General features: G+C 41.9%; 1 pseudogene; it reads left to right on the forward strand.

The window, feature by feature from the left end:
- Positions 1 to 1,088: 1,088 nt before the first annotated feature.
- LOC124662828 lies at positions 1,089 to 5,461 on the forward strand (annotated as a pseudogene).
- The last annotated feature ends 8,303 nt before the right edge of the window (positions 5,462 to 13,764 follow it).

Below are 13,764 nucleotides of genomic sequence, written 5' to 3' on the forward strand. Positions count from 1 at the left end.
TCCATCCCTGTTATTGATGGCAAAACAATAAATAATTTATAATCTCCTTTTGGTATTTAGCTACAAGGCATATCAAGACATAAATACTTATACCAAATGTGATCTTATGCGGTGCGATGATCGACAATTTAATAAGTTGTACATCTATGAGTAGTATCTAGAAATACGAAAATATATGCATCATTTATAACAAAATATATTGGCAATATCAACATTAACTCTCCCTTTTCTATTTTCATGTGAAATGGTGAAGATATTCGCACGCGGGAACGGACATAATTATCAAATGAATGGCTGAGATCAGTCGGCCTTGGGGAGGTTCTCCTCTCGTTTCCCTCTATAAATACCTGGGCGTAGAGGGGTACAAGGCACACAACACCAAAGCCTAAAGCAAAGATAAAAAGAGAGCCAACTGCATTTCCTTCGACCTCGTTTGCCATAGGCTCTAGCAAGCTTTGAGGTCCCTATTTTTTTTCTTTTTTTGCCTTGCAATCATCATCATGTACTAGTTTATTTTGCTGTGCTTGCATACAAGAGACACTTAGAGGTGCAACCATGCATATGCACACATGTGTTTTATTTTTCATCGTTTCTCTGCTATGATGCGGTCTTCCTTACGATGTTTTTGGTTCTACTTATTGTAGTAAAGAACATGACAAATTTTTCATATGTAGAACAATGTTCTCTTTGTGTTTTTATATTATTTTCTGATGTTTTTCTTATCCTCTTATATGGAAATATAGATTTTTCATCTTCCTGTCCTGAGTAATAATAAAAAATTACACTTCTAGCAATAGCAACTTCTAATAATTTGAGCTTCTGCCCGGATCTAGCGTATATTTCCATCAGCTGAGATGTACTCGAAGTGCATGCTTAACTTATTAATTATTTATAAGAATTATTTCTTATGATTTTGCAACTAAAATTGGTCACTAGATATTCATGCACAATGTTCCGGGTTAGTAATTTTGATTATGATTTTTTCGTTTATTTTTATTCAGAATACCGTATAACAATCACGTTACATGTATTGCATGGATTTGAAATAACAAATATCTTTATTCTTTTTACAGTTTGTTTAGCCGATCATGACATCATACGATGAAGGATCCCCGGTTAAGGCACTTATTGTTGAGGATTCGATTTGTTGAGACCGGGGTTCACTCCGCCATACTGCGTAAGTTCCAATGTGAGATTACTACGGCTAAGAATGGGAAAGAAGCGGTGCAACTATTCCTCGAGGGGAAGAAGTTTGACATTATTTTTTGTGACAAGGACATGCCCGTAATGTCTGGGCCTGAGGTATAGTTTTCCATTTCTTTCATGTGGGATAAATAGCTATTTATTTTGCTTAAAAGTTTACTTGAAAATGTACTTCTTGTCTTATTTGGCAGGCAATTGAGAAGATCCGTGCTTTGGGAGAAATTCATGTGAAGATTGTTGGAGTATCAGTTGGTGATAATGCCCAAGAGGCATTCATGAGGGTCGGCGCTGATGAATTTTTGCCCAAACCAATGAACATTGATGTTGTCGGGGCTATAATTCAGGAGGTCATCAAGAAGAAGAAGAATAACAACATGGTCTAAGCCTAGCCAAGTTTCCTATATAAATGGATGGAATAACATGTTGAGCTTATATATGTATGAGCATGCCTGCTTTGTCCTATTTGTCTAGTTCTATCGTATTTTCGTCTTCTTTCCAAGTTCATGTTAAAGATTGTGTTTAGCAAGAAGGACAAGAGAGGCTACAAATAATTAGGTCGAATCCATGTAATATGTATCTCCTTCAAGTTGAATGTATTAAATTTGGATTACTTGTCATGTGTAAGGTTCCTAGAAATCTACAAAAAAAAACTCAATGGAATTAGAATTAAATTAGGGATCTAGCTCATGGGGTCTCCTATCTCATCTAGAACCAGAACTTTTGCCAATCCGCCTGCGCCTTCTTTGGCATCTGAAAGTCAACGAATGATTCGCCGGCATTCACCTACAAGGCGATGCTGCTGCCGACGACTAGAGACCCCTTCGGCTTCTTGCGCCACACTCGCTCATGGAAGATCGATAGCTAGATGGAGAAGTATGGAGGGTATCCTAGATATATAGCACTCACATAGTGTCACAAATAGGCTGATTTGCTGGAGGATATGCGTCCCCATGTCCAAGATTTGGATGTCGTAAAAGTCGAGGAGGCGCTAGAGAATAGGCCAGGTGTGGAAGGAAATGTCACGCACGGTGAAGCTTAGGAAAATGATGAACTCACCCTTCTCCGGTAGGGGCACTTCCTCCATTCCGGAATCCTCGAATGGGTCATTCCTATTTGAGGGATGATCGAGTGAGGTGGTGAAGGGCACTAAAGTCTTGTTCATCATCTTTGATCAACACCACGCTCTGTTGATCACCATGGCTAAAGAAGAGACGCTTGGTATTGCAGAATGGAGCTCGAAGTAGTGGTAATGGTGGCGAGGCATGCTGGGGAGGAAGGTGCAGATAATGAGGAGTGACTGGCTCTCTGGCCGTCCACCTACCTTATATAGGATGACGGACGTAAAATATACCACATTTTCTCACGTTTAAACATTTAGCTATGTCAAGAATTTACTAAATTTTTCTCTCAATGTGCTAATAATGAATAATTATTGCAAAGATGTGCAATCTCTTCTATTTTCGAATGGTGTGCATGAAATCAAGTCATAAGGGCAAATGGACCTACAATTACTGAAGAAAATCTCATCGCAAGTGCAACAAAATCAACCAGAGCTGAAAGTCGGTTCCATGGGGTTTAGCGGGCACCGTTACATGCATGCCCCGCCCGTACTAGGCACCGCAACGTTCCTAAGGTCAAACACTATAAGTTCTGTCAAGGGAGTCACTTCAGGAAGAGTGACATTCTTCATCAAACAGAGCCGCCATCTACACCACTCCAAAGGAGATCCACCACCGTAGTTCATCCCTTCCATCTCCCCCATCTCCTACATAGTCACATCCATCACCATTGTAATAGAGATCTCCTTGAGAATTGGTAACCATTGTAAGAATATTGTGATTTCACCCAAGTATTTGCAACAATGATTTCTATATTTGATCTTGATGTCATGTGTGAGTAGTCCTCAGGGGTTGCGGACTGGGGTGAATTCTCGCAGCGTTTACATGCGTCTAATCTCATCAATATGTGTAGGAATTGAATAGGAGTTTTGCAATCTTGTATCCTTGTCTCTTTTCCTAGATTCGGTGATCTGCAGGCTCTGTTGGACAAGGCGGCGCCTTGGCAACGCTTAAGCACTCTTAGGCACTAGGCGATGGGCAAACGCCTCGCCTAGGGCATAAGCGGAAGTCTAGACAAGACAACCATGTTTTTGACACTAATAAATTATGAAATATTTCACTAACAAAGTTAGACGAGCATTAATCTAAAATTAGTTTTTTTGACCGAATTAATCTAAAATTAGTTATTAGAAATTTACACATTTACATGCTCTAAATTAATGAATATTCACATATAATAACCCATATACAGATTTGATGGTATAAACTGTGCCCGCCTAGGCTACGCCTGTGGTGCTTAAGCATCGCCTAGGCACTAGGCAAATGCCAACCGCCTCGCTTACATCTAGTGCTTTTTCCAACCTTGCTGCAGGGACCCATGTCTATCAAATCGATCATGGGAAGAGGTGGGATGAGGTGAGAATGGCGTGCAACCGCAAAACCTTAGTGCCAGAAATGGGAAAGTAACGGTACATATTTAGTGATTCACTCGGGATCAAAGACACAATCATCTAGAGTAATGCTTTGGTATGTATTCATTTACTTAATAATTATTGTTACTCGCAGCTGGGGGAAATTTTTTGGACCAAGAGACTGTTGTCACCTCTAGCTTTAGGGGCAATAGTATTTATGGATGTGCTCCTCACAAATTTTCTTATCACTATTTTATTTACTACCTAATTTCCATATGTATGTATAGCAGTAGGAGAATCCTTGACCCTGTCCTATCTTCATCCATTGAACACAACACCAACCAAAGTAAACTCGAAAGGTCCGGTAAGCGTAAGATAAAATCAACTAGCATGTCTTGTAGACGTTTTGTTTACACAATTTTAGTAGTTCTTCCCAAAGGTTCTATTAAACCTATGTCTTCTTACAATACTACAATCCATAATCTGGATCGAAGGTATCAACCCTTTTTCTTGTGTGGTTGCTGAGGAAGCAATTTTGCTATTCCGGTAAGGTTACTAGAGAACTTGTTAGTTTCATATTCGATTTAAGTTTTATTTATGGTTATTAGTTTAACTTTTTTCATCTATTTGAAAACCCCAAAAAATTAGTTATTGTTTTTGTTGTCATAATAAAAAACACCAAAAATATAGGAACCATTGTACAAAATAAGCCTAGGGAATATTCTATCCCCAATGATGATTTTATTTTAACTCAGCCAACTGTGACAGTGGAGAACTATGAATTTAAGCCTAACCTTTTAAGCTTGGTTCGGAAGAATCGATTTGGTGGCTCATCCGCTTAGGATTCAGGTATGCACTTAAATACATTTACTCGGATATCCAATATGATGAACATTAAAGATGTCAACCCCGATGCTGTAAAATTACGCGTGTTTCCTTTTCATTAAAAGGAAAATCAAAAGACTAGTTGCGAGCTTTGCCTAAAGGCACGATTATTTCACGCGATGAATGCACTAATATATTTATGACTAAGTTTTTTCCTCTAACAAAGACTATGCAGCTACGATATAATATTACAGGTTTTAGACAAGAAAACCGTGAGCCACTAGCGCTTGCGTGGGAAAGGATGAAGGAAGCCATCACGAACTGTCCAATTCATGGAATGAAGGACTGGTTAATTCTCCACTTATTTCATAATGACCTTAATCCAATGTCAAATTCTATACTTCGTACTATAGCTAGAGGAACATTCATGAGCAAGCAAGTTGAAGTTGCTAGAACATTTTATGATTTTTATTTATTATTATTCAGAATACCATATAAAAATCAGCTTACAAGTATTGCATGGATCGGAAATAACAAATATATTTATTCTTTCTGCAGTTTGTTTAGCTGATCATGACAAACTACATCGAAGGATCCCTGATTAAGGCACTTTTTGTTGAGGATTTGGATGTTGAGACCACGGTTCTCTCTGCCATGCTGCGTAAGTTTGATTGTGAGATTACTACGACTAAGAATGGGAAAGAAGCAGTGCAACTGTTCCTCGAGGGCTAGAAGTTTGACATTTTTTTGTCACAAGGACATGCCCGTAATGTCTGGGCTTGATGTATTAGTTTTCCGTTACTTTCATGAGGGATAAATAGCTATTTTTTTGGATAATTTGCTTGAAAATGTACTTCTTGTCTTATTTTGCAGGCAATTGAGAAGATTCATGCTTTGGGAGAAATTCATGTGAAGATTGTTGGAGTATCAGTTGGTGATAATGCGCCCAAGAGGCGTTCATGAGGGTCAGTGCTGATTAATTTGTGCCCAAACAATAAAGCTTGATTTTGTCGGGGCTATAATTCAGGAGGTCGTCAAGAAGAAGGACAAGAATAACGACATATTCTAAGCCTAGCAAAGTTTCCTAGATAATTGGAGGGAATAAGATGTTGAGCTCATATATGTATGAGCATACCTGCATTGTCGTATTTGTCTAGTTTTAACGTATTGTCGTCTTCTTTCCAAGTTCATGTTAAAGATTGTCTTTAGCAGGAAGGACTAGAGAGGCTACCAATAATTAGATTGATCCATGTAATACGTATCTCCTTCAATTTGAATGCATTAAATTTGGATTACTTGTTATGTCCAAGGTTCCTAGAAATCAACAAAAAACTCAATGGAATTGGAATTGAATTAGCTAGGGATCTATCTCCCTGGGGTCTCCTCCCTCATGTAGAACCAGAACTTTTGCCAATCCGCCCGCGCCTTCTTCGGCATCTCAAAGTCGACGAACGATTCACCGACATTCACCTACAAGGTGATGCTATCGACGATGACTAGAGACATCTTCCTCTTCTTGCGCCACACTCACTCATGGACGATCGCTATCTAGAGGGGAAAGTATGGCGGGCATCCCCTATAGCACTCACAGAGGGTAACGAGTAGGCTGATTTATTGAAGGATATGTGTCCCCATATCCAAGATTTGGATGTTGTAGAAGGCGAGGAGGCACCAGAGGAAATGCGAGGTGCGGAACGAAAGGTCGCGCTCGAAGGAGCTTAGGAAAACGATGAACACACCCTTCTCTGGTGATGAGCGCAGATTGCACACCGTTGGGGAACCCGAAGAGAATGGTATGATGAGCACAGTAGCAAGTTTTCCCTCAATAAAAAACCAAGGTTTAATTGCCCAGTAGGACAAAGGCGTGACTTCTGAAGGTGTTGCTAGGCTGACTATTGGCGGGGCGTGGAACACGCACACAACAGAACCAAAATAATTTGCCCCAACATTACAGTGAGGTTGTCAATCTTACAAGTTTTACTGAAAACAAAGGATTAAATGTATAGTGTGGAAAGAGATGTTTGCTTGCAGTCAAATTAAAAGAGAACAGTGCTGGCAGTATGTAAAAAGAACAGGATGATCGTGAATAAAATGGTGGTAGGGCGACATCGGTGGCCTCCTTGGGGCCCACACCACCCCTTGGTGCGAGCCCACCCTTGGCCGCACCATGGGGTGGTCTGGCCGCCTTGTGGCGCCTCCTCGCCCCCCCTCTGGACTATGTCTTTGTTACGGTAAAATATTGAATTCGGCTTTTGTTTCGTCCAATTCCGAGAATATTTCCTGTACAAATTTTCTAAAATACAAAAACAGCTAGAAAAAAAGGGAAATGGTACTGTGGAATCTTGTTAATAGGTTAGTGCCGGAAATGTATAAAAGTGCAACAAAGTGTAAATAAAACATATTGGAATTGGTGTAAAACAAGCACGGAGCATAAAAAATTATAGATATATTTGCGACGTATCAAGCATCCCCAAGCTTAACTCCCGCTCTTCCTCGAGTAGGTAAGTGATAAAAAAATATTTTTTGAGGTGACATGAAGCCAACACAATATTGATCAAACTATTGTAAAGCACTGTAAGCTGGGATCAAAGTACTCTAAACATAGGCATGATAGACATAATTCTAATTATAGAACTTAGCAACTATGTTATAACATGAGAAGTAACTCAAACAAGGGATCATGAATAATTGTGCATTGAAAGCAACTGTTTGGTTATGAGAATACAAAAACATAGCAAAGTTGTACTCAGCGTGTCCTTTATGAAGTAGCAAAACATAAATGCCAGGACACTTTTATAGTTCAAAGTGTGACTAGATACAAGTAATTTAAGAACATGCGATAGCATAATCATGAATCAATCAATAAGTCTTGGGACTATGCATAGTATACTCAGAATGACAACTTTGCTCTCTTAATTGGTGCATAAATTAAGAAGATGAAGATTCAACATAAAAGTAAAAGAAAGGCCCTTCGAAGAAGGAAGTAAGATTAACAAGTTTTATAAACCTTCCAAAAAGTATGGTACTCATTAGCTTTGAGCTCTCATTACGCCTATCATAAGCATCTTGAATGGTTAAAGTTAATGTGAGGGCATGCTTGACAAATCACAAGTCGAAAATCTCGTGCCCCTTGAATACAAGTACCTAAACATCAAGCTACTCAACTTAGGTCCCAGGTAAGTTCTTGTCATTGTAAGTATACAAGTATTATTGAGAACGTCAATGGGGTACCTCCTGCCCCATGATATAGAAGTACTCCTTCCTATATAGGAGCAATCCCATACCAAAATTACAAGACAAACAGACAATGAGCATGTCAGAAATCCTTTTATGTGATCCTGACTGAATCGACGCATCCAACGGTGGAGACCACCAGTACGAGCGGGTTTGCCCCGTATACCGTCCTCCTGTACTGCTTGAACAGCTTCGTTAAGGTGTCGGGCTAGCTGGGGAAAATCTAGAAACCAGCCATTTTTTCTTTCTCTCTCTCAAAACCTCAAACCCTAATCCCCTAGAATCATCGATTCTTTCTCGATTTTGTTCATCTGAGTTGGGGATTATTCACATAGGTACGTTTCTGATCTGATCCATGTGCTATTTGCAGCAATGAACGTTTGAATTCTCGTATTAGGTACCTAGATGAGTTCATAGTTTTTGAAATTTCTTGTTGACTCTACACGTTCGAATTCAAAGTATGTGCGTGTAATCGTTGTACAATACCATAGAAACCTAATGCCTACACTTTTGCTATGAATTTTTTTGCATCACAACGAGCTTTAGCGGTATGTTCCATAAGAACTCGAGCAGTGGAGCTGGTGGCTCGAGCAGTCGCCCCGACTCGCGGAAGGATAAAGAAGCGCTCGAGACCGACTTCAACAAGGAGTACAAGAGGTTGTCCACCTGCAAAGTACTCCTAAAGAAGTGGGTCGACGAGGAGTTTCTCACCTCCCAAGGCCTCAACAACAACTTCACCATGTTGGTGAGGAACACAGGTATGGAGGTCTTTTCGTCACTTAGCTATGACACGTACAAGCGTGCCACACTCGAGTTTCTCGCCACCTTCCACGACGACCTCACCTTCGTAGGGCGAGACACCACTATGAGTTTTCAGTTGAATGGTATGCCGCATTGTCTTACTTTTGATGAATTTTGTGGTTTCTTCGGGTTGTCCACTACTAGAGAGAGCTCGAGATTACTGAGGAGGTTGTCCAGGAGGCACAAGAAGCTCGACAAACATATTTCTGTACACATGAACTCGTACTATCTGCGGAAGAAGTCTGCCACCATCCAGAACCCTGCCATTCGCTACTTCGCCACCTTCTTGGAAAACTCCATCTTCGGCAAGGGAGATACTGGGGCCATTTAGCTATGTCAAGAATTTACTAAATTTCTCTCTCAATGTGCTAATAATGAATAATTATTGCAAAGATGTGCAATCTCTTCTATTTCGAATGGTGTGCATGAAATCAAGTCATAAGGGCAAATGGACCTACAATTACTGAAGAAAATCTCATCGCAAGTGCAACAAAATCAACCAGAGGCCAAAAGTCGGTTCCATGGGGTTTAGCGGGCACCAGTACATGCATGCCCCGCCCGTACTGGGCACCGCAACGTTCCTAAGGTCAAACCCTATAAGTTCTGTCAAGGGAGTCACTTCAGGAAGAGTGACATTCTTCATCAAACAGAGCCGCCATCTACACCACTCCAAAGGAGGTCCACCACCGTAGTTCATCCCTTCCATCTCCCCCATCTCCTACATAGTCACATCCATCACCATTGTAATAGAGATCTCCTTGAGAATTGGTAACCATTGTAAGAATATTGTGATTTCAATCCAAGTATTTGCAACAATGATATCTATATTTGATCTAGATGTCATGTGTGAGTAGTCCTCAGGGGCTGCGGATTGGGGTGAATTCTCGCAGCTTTTACATGCATCTAATCTCATGAATATGTGTAGGAATTGAATAGGAGTTTTTCAATCTTGTATCCTTGTCTCTTTTCCTAGATTCGGTGATCTGCAGGCTCTATTGGACAAGGCGGCGCCTTGGCAATGCTTAAGCACTCTTAGGCACTAGGCGATGGGCAAACGCCTCGCCTAGGGCATAAGCGGAAGTCTAGGCAAGACAACCATGTTTTTGACACTAATAAATTACGAAATATTTCACTAACAAAGCTAGACGGGCATTAATCTAAAATTATTTATTAGAAATTTACACATTTACATGCTCTAAATTAATGAATATTCACATATAATAACCCATATACAGATTTGATGGTATAAACTGTGCCCGCCTAGGCTACGCCTGTGGTGCTTAAGCATCGCCTAGGCACTAGGCAAATGCCAACCGCCACGCTTACACCTAGTGCTTTTTCCAACCTTGCTGCAGGTACCCATGTCTATCAAATCGATCATGGGAAGAGGTGGGATGACATGAGAATGGCGTGCCACCGCAAAACCTTAGTGCCAGAAATGGGAAAGTAACGGTACATGTTTAGTGTTTCACTCGGGATCAAAGACACAATCATCTAGAGTAATGCTTTGGTATGTATTCATTTACTTAATAATTATTGTTACTCACAGCTCGGGGAAAATTGTTGGACCAAGAGACTGTTGTCGCCTCTAGCTTTAGGGGCAATAGTATTTATGGATGTGCTCCTCACAAATTTTCTTATCACTATTTTATTTACTACCTAATTTCTATATGTATGCATAGCAGTAGGAGAATCCTTGACTGTGGTGACCCTGCATACCAACGCATGTTGTAGTATGCCAGTCGTTGATATAACATCCACGAAGTACCAATCCACAAATATTACATCCCTCAGAGTAGTACAACAGAACATAGCAGGTCCATAACTCATTCATTTATTATTACAAGCAACATGTACATATCATCTCGGAGCTCCTCTTGGGTCCTAAGAGGAATACTCCTGGGTTCGAGGCGAACCCAACTTTACTTACAATATAAGAGTCTTACTAGGTTATACATTTATTCTCGTCGAGCAGACTAAGTACTAAAAGTTCGTATCTGCTCGGATACTATTACTACTTGGTAAGTCTAAGCCTGCTCTCCTCCGGAACCCTCCCCGAGTTCCGTAGACTATAAGGTAGTCTACACCTTCAACACCTCCGAGAAGGTCCGGTTCTTCATAGCCGATGACTTCGGCTCCTTCGAGGTCGTCGTTGTCCTCCTCCGGTCGATTCAAACAATCTAAGCGGGGGATTTAAGAGTGGTATGAGTACGAGCGTACTCAACAAGTTCATTATAGAAAAGAGGTGTTTAATGCACTAGCTACGATATCGGACCGGAAAGTCTAATACCAATGCAGGTTTTGATAATCATTTCTTCAAGAGGTTGCTTTTATTCGGAAGAACTATGTCCGTCGGCCTTCACCGGTTTACTAGAACTTCATGGAGTTCCTTTCCGGTAGCGTTCGCGATTCCAAATCCCGGAACAGGCAGTGACAGGTCACGATTCATTACACTCTGCAGAGGTGTGTTGCTTTACCCATAAGAGATCTTAACCTTGGTGCCAACCGGGCAGCTTCCCGTCCACACTTCCTTCGGTGTGAGGCCCGGTATAAGGTCATAGCCAATTATATTCCTCCGCTACCTCGCACACCCACCCTTTGTTACATCCCCGACCCTAGGTCCTCGCCGGTCCTCTTACACCAATTAAGGATGGACCCCGACCACGACAACAATCTGGGATCGAACCAAACTCCTTCGCCGGTAGATGCAACCCCTCATAGACCACAATACCGTGGGGACTTTAGGCTTTCCCAGCCACCGCTTGATCCTCGGGCTACAAGTGTCTATGGACTATGCCGTGGGGACTTTAGGCTTCCCCAGCCACCGCTTGCACCATTGGAATACAAGTGTCTACGGTAAAGCGCGTCCGTTGATGTACAAGAGGTGGAAATACAATTGACTATTCCGTCCCACTCCAGATCTTATGGTTAACACGAGTTTTACGGCACAAGAATCACTGGACGACATTTGTTGTTTAATCCTAGATGGATATAAACCCTTGCAATGGAACTGACAAGGGATTAACTTGTCAATGCCTATGGATTGTAGGCTAGGGTTTAGTTAGAAGTAGAGGGCAAGTAGATCTCGAAGGTTTCAGCCGAAAAGTACTCGACGATTATGAAAACTAGGGTTTGTAGACAATGATTCGATGATCTCCTCGTCCCTCGACTCCCCCTTTATATAAGAGGTGGAGCCGAGGGTTTCGTTTGTACAAGTTACAGAGTCCGGGACGGTTTCTACCTCATCCCGCCAGATTACAAACAACACTTCCTATTACAATTCTACTTTCCTTAATATATCTTGGGCTCTCGAACCTTCTTATTCTTCGGGTAGTGGGCCTTCGTTAAACCCCGGGTACTATCTATGGCAGGCCCATTTGGGATGCCTATGTCGATAGCCCCGAGATTTTGCTTGAATCGTAGAATCGGGGAAAATCTCCACCGATTATTCTTATTCAACAATTTAAACTTTTCTATATTTCTTTATATAAATTTCTATATTGTACGGGGATATTGGTAGTTGGGGCTAGTTCATCGACGGATCGGGTACTTGTTAAGCTGCTCTAGTGGCAATCCGCAAAAACCTACTTCAAGATCACGTCCTCGGACATGATCTCGGGATACTCGGTGCAAACTTCGACGAGTGCCGCTTAAGGTCTTACCATTCTGTCGAGTCCCGGTCAAATTTATCGAGTACCTAACGCGTCCGTTAGGATTTTTCTTCGTATCTGTTGATACGGATAAAAGTAGCAGAGCGCGGTCTTCGGCGATGCCACGCCCAGCGAGAATGGATGTGGGGTCTTACCTTCGCAAATTTGCGGCATTCAGAAATTGATCGCAACATTGGCGTTCTGAGAATATATTGTCGAGTGCTTTTCCGGCTGTTGGAATGGCACATTTTATCGAGTCAAATATGACTTATATTAATCTCCCGATGGGAGTATATGTAGAGTTAATTATAACTCGAAATATACTCTCTTGCTTTTCTATCTTTCTTTCTTTTTCCTTTTTATATTTCATCGGGCACGCGAACAGCGTTCCCGATGGGAGTAGCCCCCGAGGCTACAGCCAAGAACTTGTGCTTGGTTGTAGGCTCAACATTTTAGTCCACCTTGTCGCTATATTGCCATTATCTGCCGATATTCTTTCTCTTTCTTTCTTTTTTATCTCTCGGGTGCGCGAACAGCGCTCCCGATGGGAGTAGCCCCCGAGGCTACAGCCAAGAACTTGTGCTTGGTTGTAGGCTCTCACAATTTCTATATTTGCCATAGTCGAAATTTTACTTTTATCGAAGCAGCCCCCGAGCATTTGGGCAAAAACTTGTTTTTGACCAAAAGCTCCCGAAGAATTCAAATAACTTCTCCTGTCGCCATTCGTCTTTTATTTTTCTTGTCGACATATTTTCCGTTGTCAAATTCTCTTCAGCTCTATTAATAGTCGAGATTTTTCTGCCTTGTGGGTCCATTGTTCCCACCACGTTGACACGTCGTGCAAGTGGGGGACACACGTCCTCCGCTTTCCTGGCGCACGTTCGGTAACGCTGTTCCATTCCATCTCCAGTAAAAATACCTTTTTACCCTCTTATCTACTGGATCTCTTTTCACCACACGATTTCTCATCCAACGGTTCATTACTTCTCCCGAAGCCTATATAAACCTTTCTTCAACCTCCGTTCACTCCTTCGCTTGCGCCGCACATCTGCTCCCCTTTGCAAGAACTCCCCTGCGCCCAACTCTTTACGATCTTCCGCACGCACGAACACTGCTTTTCCAGTCTGTTGATGCCACCGTGTACGCGACTCACCCGCCACGGCACTCCGGAATCCAAGATGGCCGCGAGGATCTTGAGTGGGAGAGATCCAAAATCTCCAATCAAGATGTCAATATGCTTGAAGAGGCTTGGCCGATGAAGAAGGAAGACGCCATCCGTTTTCCCAGCGAAGAAAGCTACCCCAAGCCTCCAATGGAGTACCGGGTTAGTTTCGTTGATCATCTTATCCGCGGCCTTTCTACCCCAATCCACGATTTCCTCCGCGGTCTCCTCTTTGTCTATGGGATTCAGCTACACCAGCTGACCCCCAATTCCATCCTTCACATTTCTATTTTTATCACGCTTTGCGAATGCTTTCTTGGAGTCGCTCCTAATTGGGCTCTTTGGAAGCGCATTTTCTGCCTTCGCCGCAATGCCGCTCACAACGCCACCTACAACATAGGTGGTGTAGTTATCTGTGT

The sequence above is a fragment of the Lolium rigidum genome, chromosome 6 (assembly GCF_022539505.1).
Source record: "Lolium rigidum isolate FL_2022 chromosome 6, APGP_CSIRO_Lrig_0.1, whole genome shotgun sequence".
NCBI classification, from domain to species: domain Eukaryota; kingdom Viridiplantae; phylum Streptophyta; class Magnoliopsida; order Poales; family Poaceae; genus Lolium; species Lolium rigidum.